The sequence below is a fragment of the Cibotium barometz genome, chromosome 13 (assembly GCF_041138505.1).
Source record: "Cibotium barometz isolate CiBa-2024 chromosome 13, ASM4113850v1, whole genome shotgun sequence".
Lineage (NCBI taxonomy): Eukaryota > Viridiplantae > Streptophyta > Polypodiopsida > Cyatheales > Cibotiaceae > Cibotium > Cibotium barometz.
Genome location: NC_141058.1, coordinates 5,219,264 through 5,232,286, shown reverse-complemented (window position 1 = coordinate 5,232,286; position 13,023 = coordinate 5,219,264).

Here is a 13,023-nt window from a genome sequence, read left to right as displayed (position 1 = left end):
CTTGCAGCACCTGGTTGCACTGGTACTTGTGAGACAGGATGAGTTTCACTACCACTTACCACATTCCAAAGGCCTTTAGCAACCAATGCATGCCTCATCATATAGGACCACAATGGTTAGTTAGTCCCATCAAGTTTGTCCAGCAGACAACATGTTGAATACATCACTACTGCCAGCCAATGACTTTCTACCAAATGCAAAATCGTTCAATGCACTGTAAGTACTCAGTATTCACTGAATGCGATCCTGGATGGCTGCCAACTGACTGAATCACCTGCAAAATGTATGAAAAATAACACAGAGTAGAGAATAGTGTTATTGGGACAAAAGTATGATGGTCGATGTTGTTGAAGACACTGTAGGTGCTGCTGCACACTAAATTTTTGTCGCTACACAACCCAAACACCCAAAATCGAGCAAAACCAATCCAAAATGACGCCTCTCCAGAACATCTACAGAAACCTTGTGGTGTCCAAAAAGCACCCGAATTGTGCCACGAACCCTGAAAAATTTGTATACTTTGTATACATTGTAAACTTTGTATATAGCACACTACAGTATATACCATCTTCTCCTAAGAGGGTATCTCAATCGGAGATAGAAACAGGGTCGTGAGGAGGGAGGCGCAGACTACTAAATCAAGTGTCAAGGAAGCTGCTCTAATACCAATTGTTAGAATTAGGGTTAGGGTTGCAACAATGCACACACACAAGATAGAGAAGCTTGAGAGCACACAAACTCACTAGATGAGAATGAACAAATGTGTGCCAGATACAAAAGGTAAGTACACACCCCAAAATGAGTAGATAAGAGGGTGTACATACGCACAGGGAAAAAAACCTCCTAATGAGGGAAAAAGTGCCCCAGCGGTCCTAAGTGTGTTTACACACATCACTACCACATAATGCTACAATTCCTTCCAATTGTCGATAGGTATACTTGTACTCTCCCGAATAGCCTCACTCTTTGTGATTAATTTTTTTTGTTGTAGATATATTTGGTTTAACATTTGGATTCCTTGAAGGGGACATTGAGTTCTCTATGTGTTGTACAACCATCATATCAAGAGAATAACATGCTTGCCATGGGATAATGATGGCATCATCTTTTTTGACCCTATGCCGCTAAGTGACCCTCAACATTATCTTCTTGTGGTTCATCGGTGAGAATAATTTATATCTGTTTTGTTGCCTTCTCCTTGTTGGTGATTGCTAGTATAATTCATTGCTCTTTCTTTTTCAGTGCACTTCAACTAATCTCACAAACATGCACAAATCCCATTTTGAAGAAATCTTTGGAGATTATGTTTTGTGTCTATAGTCGAGGTACATCAAGTCCATATTTTTTTTCAAGGTTACTAATAGATCTCAAGGTATACACATTAACACATCAATTAATTACATAGGTACCACGCCAGCCAAACACTATTGATCGTGGGTTATTATATAATAACATACATGAAGCACCTTATTGAAGGAGCTTTTCTAAAGACAAGATCAAAGAATTGGGTGAGTTTAGGGTTTAATGGATATCTTTCTTTTTCTTCTATTAACTTGGTTGAAAACTTACCAATTTTCCATCCGATGTAGCTAACAAGAAGATGGTTTAAGCACGATGAAGTGGAGACTTTGAAGAAAGATCTCATTGATTGGTGCCTTCATGCTATGGATGGGGAAGGATCTTTAGTTGCGTAATACAAAGCATCATACACTTATACAATTCTTTTTTGGATATGTAATCATTTTGGATATGTAACAAGTAGAATTCCAAAGTAGCATACTTGGATACATTCCTTGTGTGTAATTTTGGAAAAGCATTATTTTGGATATGTACCCTTCTACATTTCTTTTTGGGATATGTAATCATTTTGGATATGTGACAAGCTTTTCTTAATTGCTACCGGAGACTTTGGAAGTAAACTATGGAGTAAACTTGAACGTAAACTACGAAGAAAACCATGAAGTAAATAAGAATTCCTTCATATATGTAGCTTTTCTTAATTGCAAACGTAGCCTTATGTCTTACTGTAAAAATATAAAGACTGGAAATAAACTACAAAGTAAACTATAAAATAAACTAGCTGTAGACTTTGGAAGTAAACTATGGAGTAAACTTGGAAGTAAACTATGAAGAAAACCACGACGTAAATAAGCATTCTTTCATATATGTAGCTTTTCTTAATTGCAAACATAGCCTTATGTCTTGCCATAAAAATAGAAAGACTGGAAATAAACTACAAAGTAAACTACGAAGTAAACTAGCCGTAGACTTTGGAAGTAAACTATGGAGTAAATTTGGAAGTAAACTACGAAGAAAATCACGAAGTAAATAAGCATTCCTTCATATATGGAGCTTTTCTTGATTGCTAACACAGCCTTATGTCTTGCCATGAAAATAGAAAGGCTAGAAGTAAACTATGAAGTAAACTTGGACACAATTCTCATTACAAACGTAAAAGACTTTTTTCTCATAACAAATAAAACAACAAATTACAAAGTAAAAGATACAATTCTCATTACAAAGTAAAAAGATTTTGATTCTCACTACAAGAGCAAAAGTCTTTCTTGAGATGCAAATACATTGGTAACCAATTGGCCATCCCTAGTCAATAATGAGAAGTGTCTCTCACCATCTATAAATTCACCATAGTTTATAGAGGTAATTTTATATACCATACTCGGAGAAATGAGGAAAAATCTCATGCTCTTGTTGATTAGTGTGGAAATTACCTCAATTGAAGCATGTCTTGAGCTTAGAGGCAATAATGCATGGCATGAGATGGTAACCAAAGGGTCTATCATTAAAGTCTTTGTTCAACAATGAGGACACCAAATGCGTGGCCTTTCTACAAAAGCGAACACGATACCTCCCTCGTTGATACTTTCGCCACAACACACCAGTTAAACAAGTATGCTTGGCAGGTTGAAGAAGCTCTTTATCTTGAATGGGTTGCATGATATTACAAGAATCCATCTTCTTTCCATGGCCAAGCCTTGTTTGTATATCATTGTCTTGTATTTGGCAAATGTTGCCCCTTGAAGGCATCACAGTTCATGAGGCTCTCTTTGCAAACATTGAGTTGCTCTAGTAGTGACCTCTTTTGGGTTGAGTCCTTCTTCTCAAGGTCTGCTTCAATTTTGGAAATGTAACGTACCCATCTTCACTAATAAAGAAATGTCCGTGTAATTATGAGTTTTTATGGTATAAATATCAATAATTTAATTATTTGAGTCATTTCTACTTAGAATCTTCAAATTCTGAGCCCAAATTTGGAATCTGCGCGCGACTTTACCCTAATATAGGATTTTACAGCATCCAAAACGGACACCGGATCAAGCCTATACGCTAATTTCAATCATTTTAGTTAAAAAACGACGACCTTTAAACCTTAATAAATGCACGACCGCACGTCCGTTTGATGAACGGTCTGAACCCCTGCGACCAGGAGAACCTCCCGGACAAAAAAAATTTTCGCCCCCCGAGGCGGTCCGGCACGCAAATCGAGGCGGGCGCCCCAAATTTGGGTACCCCGCCCCAAAATTTGGTCCATACACACTTACTAGGGCGCCCATACAATGGCCAAAGAACGGCCGCCCACTGTTTGGTCCACGCGTACCCTTGGGCGGACACCCAGACCGGATAAGGTACATGCGTACCACTCCTTTCCCAAACAACCGGCACCGTACCTTTCCCGTAGACCCATGCAGGCCACTGATCCATAGACTTTGAAGGTACACCGTCCTTTCGTCCCTGCTTTGCGCAACGCCCGCACCCTCACCCCTCAGCTATATAAACCCCCGGGATGCTCCTCAGTCGGCACGCACTTCTGTGTAGCGTATGCCCTGTTGTGCCGCCGTCCGTACCGCCGTAGCGTACTTGCTGCAAGTACAGCCGCCCTTGCAGCCACCCCTCTCACACCCCCTCATTTGGCCCTTTTCAGATAAGCCAATTTTCCTCCATCCTCCTCTTGCCATGGGCCAGTGTCCTTAACTCTTCTCCCCCCCCCCCCCCCCCCCCCCCCCCCGTGTGAATAGACTTACAGAGAGGCTTGCAGCCACCCCTCCCAACCCTCTCCACGTTTTTGCCTTTGGCCTTAAGGACACCCTCACAATTCCCCCCCCTCCATTTGCGTAGACTTTAGTAAGGGATTTTTTACTCAAGCAAGGGTTCGTGCGCCATTTTCTTTTGCTCATACGGTGAGCAAACGAGCTCGGAATTCAGATCCGGCTGAAGCGTTTCGATCGCAACAGCGAGCTCTACAAGGCGACACCTACGATGGCCTCATCCCGGAAACGACAAAATATTGCCTCAAGAGGCGCACGTAACAACGAGATGGAGGGAGATGCGCCCAACGCGGCTCCAGTCCGCCCTTTTCAAGCCGCTCAAGGAAACGGTGGCCAGGTTAGATTGGTTAATTTTCAAAAGGAGAGATTTTTTCTTAAAATTAGTATTAATGAATGGTGTCTTTTCCTCTTAAAATGATGACAAAAAAAAAATTACACGAAATTATGAATTATGTGATGTTGTTTTCGATAAATTACGTTGAAATTGCTATCTTCATGAATTGTGAATGTTATACTTAGAAAATTGCATTGAAGTTGTTATCTTTGGAATTCAAGATTTTTTTTGGCTTCAACGCTAACTCCATTCCGTGCTTGTGTAGCCGGGCGGCGTCGTTAGCAAAGCCCGGTAATGGTCCAAGGTATCCCTCATACCTTTGGAAGAATAAGGATCGCCGGTTGAGGCGAGAGATTATGAGGCTGCCTAGTTCTGAGGGCCCAGGCTAGTGCGGTAAATAAGCCCACCCTAGTGCGCAGACATCCCTCTGAGGAGCGGGAGGATCGAGCGATGGAGCCTGAGAGGGCGACAGGCCGGCTTGAGTCCTCGCCAGCGGCCGACGATGAGGTGTATGGTCCCGTAGGGTTTTGCCCAGCGTGTAGAGGCTGGAAGGCCGAATTCTAGATCATCGGCAGAATAAGAATAAGAGAGCCGGATTGGCTTGTATGGAAATGGATTCATGTATAAACTTTTTATATAATTGCATCTTGTCTTTGGTATGATTGTATTGTGTAAGAAGGCTGTTATAACGAACCTTGTGAAGAAGGACCCTAATTAAGGAATATGCTTATTTATGTCAAACAGTGTGGTAGTATTAATTAGATAACAAATTGATGCGTGAGTAGGGTGGAAAGTGGGAGGATGGAATGCCCTGACGGCACCATCCTACGGATGGGTGGACCCGATTAGTCGGGTAGCTTTCCAACAAATTAAGTGAAAGCCCTACGTTAGATAGTTAGATTCTTGGGCAACTCTATTCAAGAAGACTAGGCCAGTGGCTGTGCCTTGCATAAGATGAGGAAAAAAGCGTTGTCCCTAGAAATCAAGTCTAGTAGTTGCCCAATTTTTGATCAATTGCCCTATGGGTGATTTGACGTTTAGGAAATCACGCTCCCCCTGCGGGATAGAGCTAGGTCATACCTATAAATCGTATCCTTGAATCTCTACAGGGTCAAGGTGTCGATGAATAGGAAATTTTTCCCAAGATAAGACTTAGCGGACTATCTTAAGTGTTTCTCCCATTTTTAAAGGGAGGAACCTTACAATTGGTATCAGAGCCTGTTTGGCTCCTAGGAATTGCTATTTAAGGACTGTTTTGTAATAAATGTTTTACCTAACATAATTAGTAAAGACATCCTACTAAAACAAATAAATTAAATTGATGTTTGAATGATTGTAGGAAGAGGAAGATGCCTACTCCAAATTTCTAGTTTTCCAATGCATCTTCGAGACTGCTAGTCACTCCTCGAATTTCGAGTTCTGCGACACCATGGTGCAGATATTAGAGAAGATATCCCTCCCTCATTTCTCTCGTATTCAGAGAGGATGGGGTAGAGATTTCTGGAGTCGTGGGCCGAGATACTTCATCATCCGAGCAGATCAGATTGGGAACCTCACCACCGACCTTAAGCGGATTCGTTGGATTGAGAAGCTGAAGATGGTCCGCTTATTTTGGTTCGTCGGTACCCCCAGGGACGACACCTCGGTGACTATAGATAGGGTTCGCATACCTCAGAATCGTTGGGTGTATGACAAAGTGATGCAGGTCTTACCTGTTGATAGAGTAGCAGTGTTGGGACCCACCCCAATCCAGAGTTTACCACCCTTACCATCAGTTTTTAGAGTCTTAGAAACTACAGCGGAACCCCCATATTTCACATATGTGGACCGCTCTACCCTTATGTCACGGTGAAGCCTAGGAATTTCCCTTGATGTCAAATAAGACTAATTATATTAGTCTCAGATCTTTGTAATAAAACTTGTCCTTGTAAATATTTGGAAATAAAATAATTTCAATGGTTTTGCTCTCCAAAAATTAAGCGTTGTGCAAATATGAATCTTGTAATCTTAAAATTTGTTTTTACGATGATGGCCAGGATGACCACCCTCCACTTCCCAATGCGCTTTATACCGATACCCAGGAGAAGAAGCTCCTGCTCAAGCAAATGCAACCTCCCTCCTTTAAAGGAGAAGGTTCAAAGGTTGAGAAGGATGCTGAAGTCTGGATTGAGGCGATGGACGATTATTTCTCTGCTGCCGGTACTGGAGTAGCAAATCAGTCTATGCTCGCACGGTTTCGCCTCACTGGAGATGCTAAACTCTGGTGGAAACAGTGGTGCCGTGACAAGGAGGTCACCGAGCATTCTCAAACGTGGGAAGACATCAAGCAGGCAGTGAAGGAAAGATATCTTCCTCCATCCCATGAGTCCATAAAGATGAATGAGTTTTTTAGTCTTAGACAGTGCACCTTAACTCTTGAGGACTACTATTCCAAATTTATTACCCTTCGGAAGTATGCCCCAGCTATGACTACTTCCCAGCAAGTGGCTCGTTTCTGCCAAGGGCTAAATGAACCCCTAGATTCCCGCCTTGAAGCAATGAGGCCAACCACTTTACAGGATGCTCTAATACGGGCAAAGCCCCTTGTGAAAGAAATGAAGGCTAACAAACCGAAGAATCAAAAGAGATCTTACCCTGAGGCAAACCTTAGAGATCAACCCTACAAGAAACCTCAACAGAATTTCCCCTACTACAACAGAGGGCGACAAGGCAACTCTTTTGCCCCCCGCTCGTATGCTGCTTCTTCCAGAGAAGGCCCTCTGTGTTTTGAGTGCAATGAGCCGGGACACTTTAGAGCCAACTGTCCCAAGATGGCAACATCATTCCCCCAAGGTAACAGAGGAAATCAAGGCCATGGAACCCCTACCCACCAAGGGGCAAGAGGCAGTGGCCGTGGCAGAGGCCACGGAGGAACAGTTGCTAGAACTGCCTGTGTTATAAGTGAAGAACCAACCTTGGAAGAGGCTGAAGAAGAGCGCGCCACCGTCCATGCGGCAGTAGAACACCAAGGTCCGAATAAACAATTTGGTGTAATCCAAACCCCCGCCACTCATCACGGTAAGCCATTTCAGCTTTTGATTGATTGTGGCAGTACCCATTCATTCCTTTCCCCTAGGTGCTTACAAAAATTAAACTTGAGTCAAAAAACAGATAGAAAAATGATTGTAGAGTTAGCCAGTGGGAAAGAAGTAGTATCTCGCCACTCTATAGGAAACCTTGATTTTGAGCTGGGTAATGAGCAAACTCATGGTCACTTTAGAGTCTTGCCACTAGGAATTTATGATGGAATCCTTGGGATGGATTGGTTAATTGCAAACAAAGCTAGCATTCATTGTAACCAGGGGAGTATCACTTTTGAAAATGAGCATGGCCAGGTAATATCTGTTCAGGGAATCACAGGAAAACCTAAGTCTAGGGTAGTCAAGGCAAAACATCTTCTCAAGGGGACACGTAAGGGTCAGCAAGTTTTCTTAGTCAAACTCAACAAAGTCTTTGAACCTAGTATGGAGACAGAACTCTCTTGGCTCCAAGAATTCTCTGACATCTTCCCTGACGAGCTTACAGGGTTACTGCCTCCTCGAGAAGTCGACCATGAAATCGAGGTGATCCCTGGAGCTCAACCCGTCTCAAAAACTCCCTATAAAATGTCCCTTCCTGAAGCCATTGAACTTAAGGAGCAACTTTCCCAACTCATTGAACAAGGATTTGTACGCCCCAGTAGCTCTCCTTGGGGAGCACCTGTTCTTTTCCAAAAAAAGAAGGACGGGACTCTCCGCCTCTGCATAGATTATCGAGAGCTAAATCAAGTCACTGTCAAGAATAAGTATCCTATCCCTCGCATCGATGAACTTCTTGACAGGCTTCATGGGGCCAAAGTCTTCTCAAAAATAGATTTGAGGTCTGGTTACTATCAGATCAAAGTCAAGGAAGCAGATATACCCAAAACAGCCTTTAATACCCGTTATGGCCACTATGAGTTTACTGTAATGTCATTCGGGTTAACCAATGCTCCTGCAACCTTCAACCGCCTAATGCAAGATATATTCCGCCCGTACTTGGATGAGTTTGTGCTTGTTTTCTTTGATGACATCCTAATCTACTCCAAATCAATGGAAGAGCATGAGGAGCATGTGCGTAGAGTTCTGCAATTGCTGCGCAGACACAAACTCTATGCCAAGAAGAGCAAATGTACCTTCTTTACTCATCAAATTGAGTATCTTGGATTCATCGTCTCCAAAGATGGCATCTCAGTAGACCCTGCCAAAGTCAAGGATATTCTAGAATGGCCACCCCCTAAATCAGTTCGTGAAGTTCGTGGATTCTTGGGAATCACGGGTTGGTATAGGATTTTTATCAAAGATTATGCCTTGGTAGCTGCACCCTTGACAGATCTTCTTAAGAAGGATTGCAAAATAGTGTGGCTGCCAATCCATCAAAACAGCTTTGATCAGCTGAAAGTCATTATTACTTCTGCCCCAGTCTTAAAGCTTCCTGATTTCTCCAAGGAATTTGAAGTGGTTACCGATGCTAGTAGCCTAGCACTTGGTGGTGTCTTAGGCCAAGAAGGAAGACCAGTCGCTTATACTTCCCGCAAGCTGAAGCAATATGAAGCAAACTATGCCACCCATGATTTGGAACTCTTAGCAGTTGTTCATTGCCTCAAATTATGGAGACATTATCTCTTGGGAGGCAAATTCCAGCTTGTAACTGACCACAAAAGTCTAAAGTGGATCTTCACCCAGCCTAACCTCAACATGCGGCAAAGGAGATGGATTGAAATTCTACAAGAATATGATTTCGACATCAAATTCCGCCCTGGGAAAGATAATGTGGTAGCAGATGCACTTAGCCGCAAATCTTTCTTGAATGCAGTTTCAATGCCAAATAATCCCATACTGGTCAAGGTGGAAGAAGTCTCATCTCATGACCCAGATTATCAAAGGATGATAAAGTTAGTAGAAGAAGGGGGACATTCAGAGAAAGAGAAGAATCTAATCAAGGGATACTCCACTCATGAAGGAAGCCTCTACTTCAATCACAGGCTATGTATCCCTAAGGATCCTGCTTTAAAGAAACTAATCCTCCATGAAGCTCATGATAGCCCTGCTGCAGGACACCCAGGTTATGCAAAAACATTAAATGCGGTAAGAAGGAGCTTTCATTGGGCAGGCTTGAAAAATGATGTGCTTCGGTACTTGAAACAATGTCTCTCATGCCAAAGGATCAAGGCTGAAAGGGTCAAGATGCCTGGAAAGCTTCAACCCTTAGATATTCCCCAAATGAAGTGGGAGTGCATTAGTATGGATTTTGTCACGTCTCCCCACTGTTCAAGGAGGATATGACTCCATTCTAGTAGTAGTGGACTTACTTACCAAAGTAGCTCACCTTATACCAGCAAAGAAGACCTTCAAAGCTTCTGATGTTGCTCGTATATTCATCAAGGAAGTCTTCAAACTTCATGGTCTCCCAAAAAGGATAGTAAGTGATCGGGATTCTGACTTCACCTCAAAATTCTGGTAGTCTTTATTTCAAGCTCTGGGGACTCAACTTTGCTTTAGCACAGCTTATCATCCAGAGACCGATGGCCAGACTGAAAGAGTCAATCAAGTAATTGAAGACATTCTCAGAGCATACTGTGGACGGGAACCCAGAAGGTGGATTCAATACCTTCCTCTGGTGGAATTCGCCTACAATGCGTCTTATCATCAAAGCATAGGAATGTCACCATTCAAAGCACTCTATGGGCAAGAATGCTTGTCTCCTCTAAATTTCTCTGATCCGACCATAAGAGTTGAGGCATCCAGGAGAATGCTCGAAGAAATGGAGGAACAAACCAAAGCTATCCAAAGGGATATTAAAGCTGCCCAAGACCGACAAAAGCATTATGCTGACAACAAGAGGTCTGAAAGGATCTTCAAGGAAGGAGACAAAGTTCTTCTACGAGTGCACCCCAAACGAAGTTCTCTATCACTTGGGAAATATAAGAAGCTCAGCCCTAGGTATTGTGGTCCTTATACAGTTATCAAGTGTCTAGGTAAAAGTGCCTATAAACTCCAACTTCCAGCCCATATCAAAGTCCATAATGTATTTCATGTAAGTCTGTTAAAGCCATATGTCCCCAGTCTCGATCATATTCTTGATGATGAACAAGTTGTAATCCCTACTCAAGGAGTCCTTGAATTACAGCCCAATAGCATCATAGATTCTAGGGAAAGGCAACTCCGAAATAGAACTCTTGTAGAACATCTAGTTCAGTGGAAAGATTACCCTGAAGAGGATGCAACTTGGGAAGATGAAGCTACACTCTTAAAGGATTATCCCCAATTCATGACGAGATGAGGACATCTCGATTTCTTTAAAGGGGGAAGGATGTAACGTACCCATCTTCACTAATAAAGAAATGTCCGTGTAATTATGAGTTTTTATGGTATAAATATCAATAATTTGATTATTTGAGTCATTTCTACTTAGAATCTTCAAATTCTGAGCCCAAATTTGGAATCTGCGCGCGATTTTACCCTAATATAGGATTTTACAGCATCCAAAATGGACACCGGATCAAGCCTATACGCTAATTTCAATCATTTTAGTTAAAAAACGACGACCTTTAAACCTTAATAAATGCACGACCGCACGTCCGTTTGACGAACGGTCTGAACCCCTGCGACCAGGAGAACCTCTCGGACAAAAAAAAAAAAATTTCGCCCCCCGGGGCGGTCCGGCACGTAAATCGAGGCGGGCGCCCCAAATTTGGGTACCCCGCCCCAAAATTTGGTCCATACACACTTACTAGGGCGCCCATACAATGGCCAAAGGACGACCGTCCACTGTTTGGTCCACGCGTACCCTTGGGCGGACACCCAGACCGGATAAGGTACATGCGTACCACTCCTTTCCCAGACAACCGGCACCGTACCTTTCCCGTAGACCCATGCAGGCCACTGATCCATAGACTTTGAAGGTACACCGTCCTTTCGTCCCTGCTTTGCGCAACGCCCGCACCCTCACCCCTCAGCTATATAAACCCCCGGGGTGCTCCTCAGTCGGCACGCACTTCTGTGTAGTGTATGCCCTGTTGTGCCGCCGTCCGTACCGCCGTAGCGTACTTGCTGCAAGTACAACCGCCCTTGCAGCCACCCCTCTCACACCCCCTCATTTGGCCCTTTTCAGATAAGCCAATTTTCCTCCATCCTCCTCTTGCCATAGGCCAGTGTCCTTAACTCTTCTCCTCCCCCCCCCCCCCCCCCCCCCCCCCGTGTGAATAGACTTACAGAGAGGCTTGCAGCCACCCCTCCCAACCCTCTCCACGTTTTTGCCTTTGGCCTTAAGGACACCCTCACAATTCCCCCCCCCCCCATTTGCGTAGACTTTAGTAAGGGATTTTTTACTCAAGCAAGGGTTCGTGCGCCATTTTCTTTTGCTCATACGGTGAGCAAACGAGCTCGGAATTCAGATCCGGCTGAAGCGTTTCGATCGCAGCAGCGAGCTCTACAAGGCGACACCTACGATGGCCTCATCCTGGAAACTGCAAAATATTGCCTCAAGAGGCGCACGTAACAACGAGATGGAGGGAGATGCGCCCAACGCGGCTCCAGTCCGCCCTTTTCAAGCCGCTCAAGGAAACGGTGGCCAGGTTAGATTGGTTAATTTTCAAAAGGAGAGATTTTTTCTTAAAATTAGTATTAATGAATGGTGTCTTTTCCTCTTAAAATGATGACAAAAAAAAAATTACACGAAATTATGAATTATGTGATGTTGTTTTCGATAAATTACGTTGAAATTGCTATCTTCATGAAAGAATGTTATACTTAGAAAATTGCATTGAAGTTGTTATCTTTGGAATTCAAGATTTTTTTTGGCTTCAACGCTAACTCCGTTCCGTGCTTGTGTAGCCGGGCGGCGTCGTTAGCAAAGCCCGGTAATGGTCCAAGGTATCCCTCATACCTTTGGAAGAATAAGGATCGCCGATTGAGGCGAGAGATTATGAGGCTGCCTAGTTCTGAGGGCCCAGGCTAGTGCGGTAAATAAGCCCACCCTAGTGCGCAGACATCCCTCTGAGGGGCGGGAGGATCGAGCGATGGAGCCTGAGAGGGCGACAGGCCGGCTTGAGTCCTCGCCAGCGGCCGACGATGAGGTGTATGGTCCCGTAGGGTTTTGCCCAGCGTGTAGAGACTGGAAGGCCGAATTTTAGATCATCGGCAGAATAAGAATAAGAGAGCCGGATTGGCTTGTATGGAAATGGATTCATGTATAAACTTTTTATATAATTGCATCTTGTCTTTGGTATGATTGTATTGTGTAAGAAGACTGTTATAACGAACCTTGTGAAGAAGGACCCTAATTAAGGAATATGCTTATTTATGTCAAACAGTGTGGTAGTATTAATTAGATAACAAATTGATGCGTGAGTAGGGTGGAAAGTGGGAGGATGGAATGCCCTGACGGCACCATCCTACGGATGGGTGGACCCGATTAGTCGGGTAGCTTTCCAACAAATTAAGTGAAAGCCCTACGTTAGATAGTTAGATTCTTGGGCAACTCTATTCAAGAAGACTAGGCCAACGGCTGTGCCTTGCATAAGATGAGGAAAAAAGCGTTGTCCCTAGAAATCAAGTCTAGTAGTTG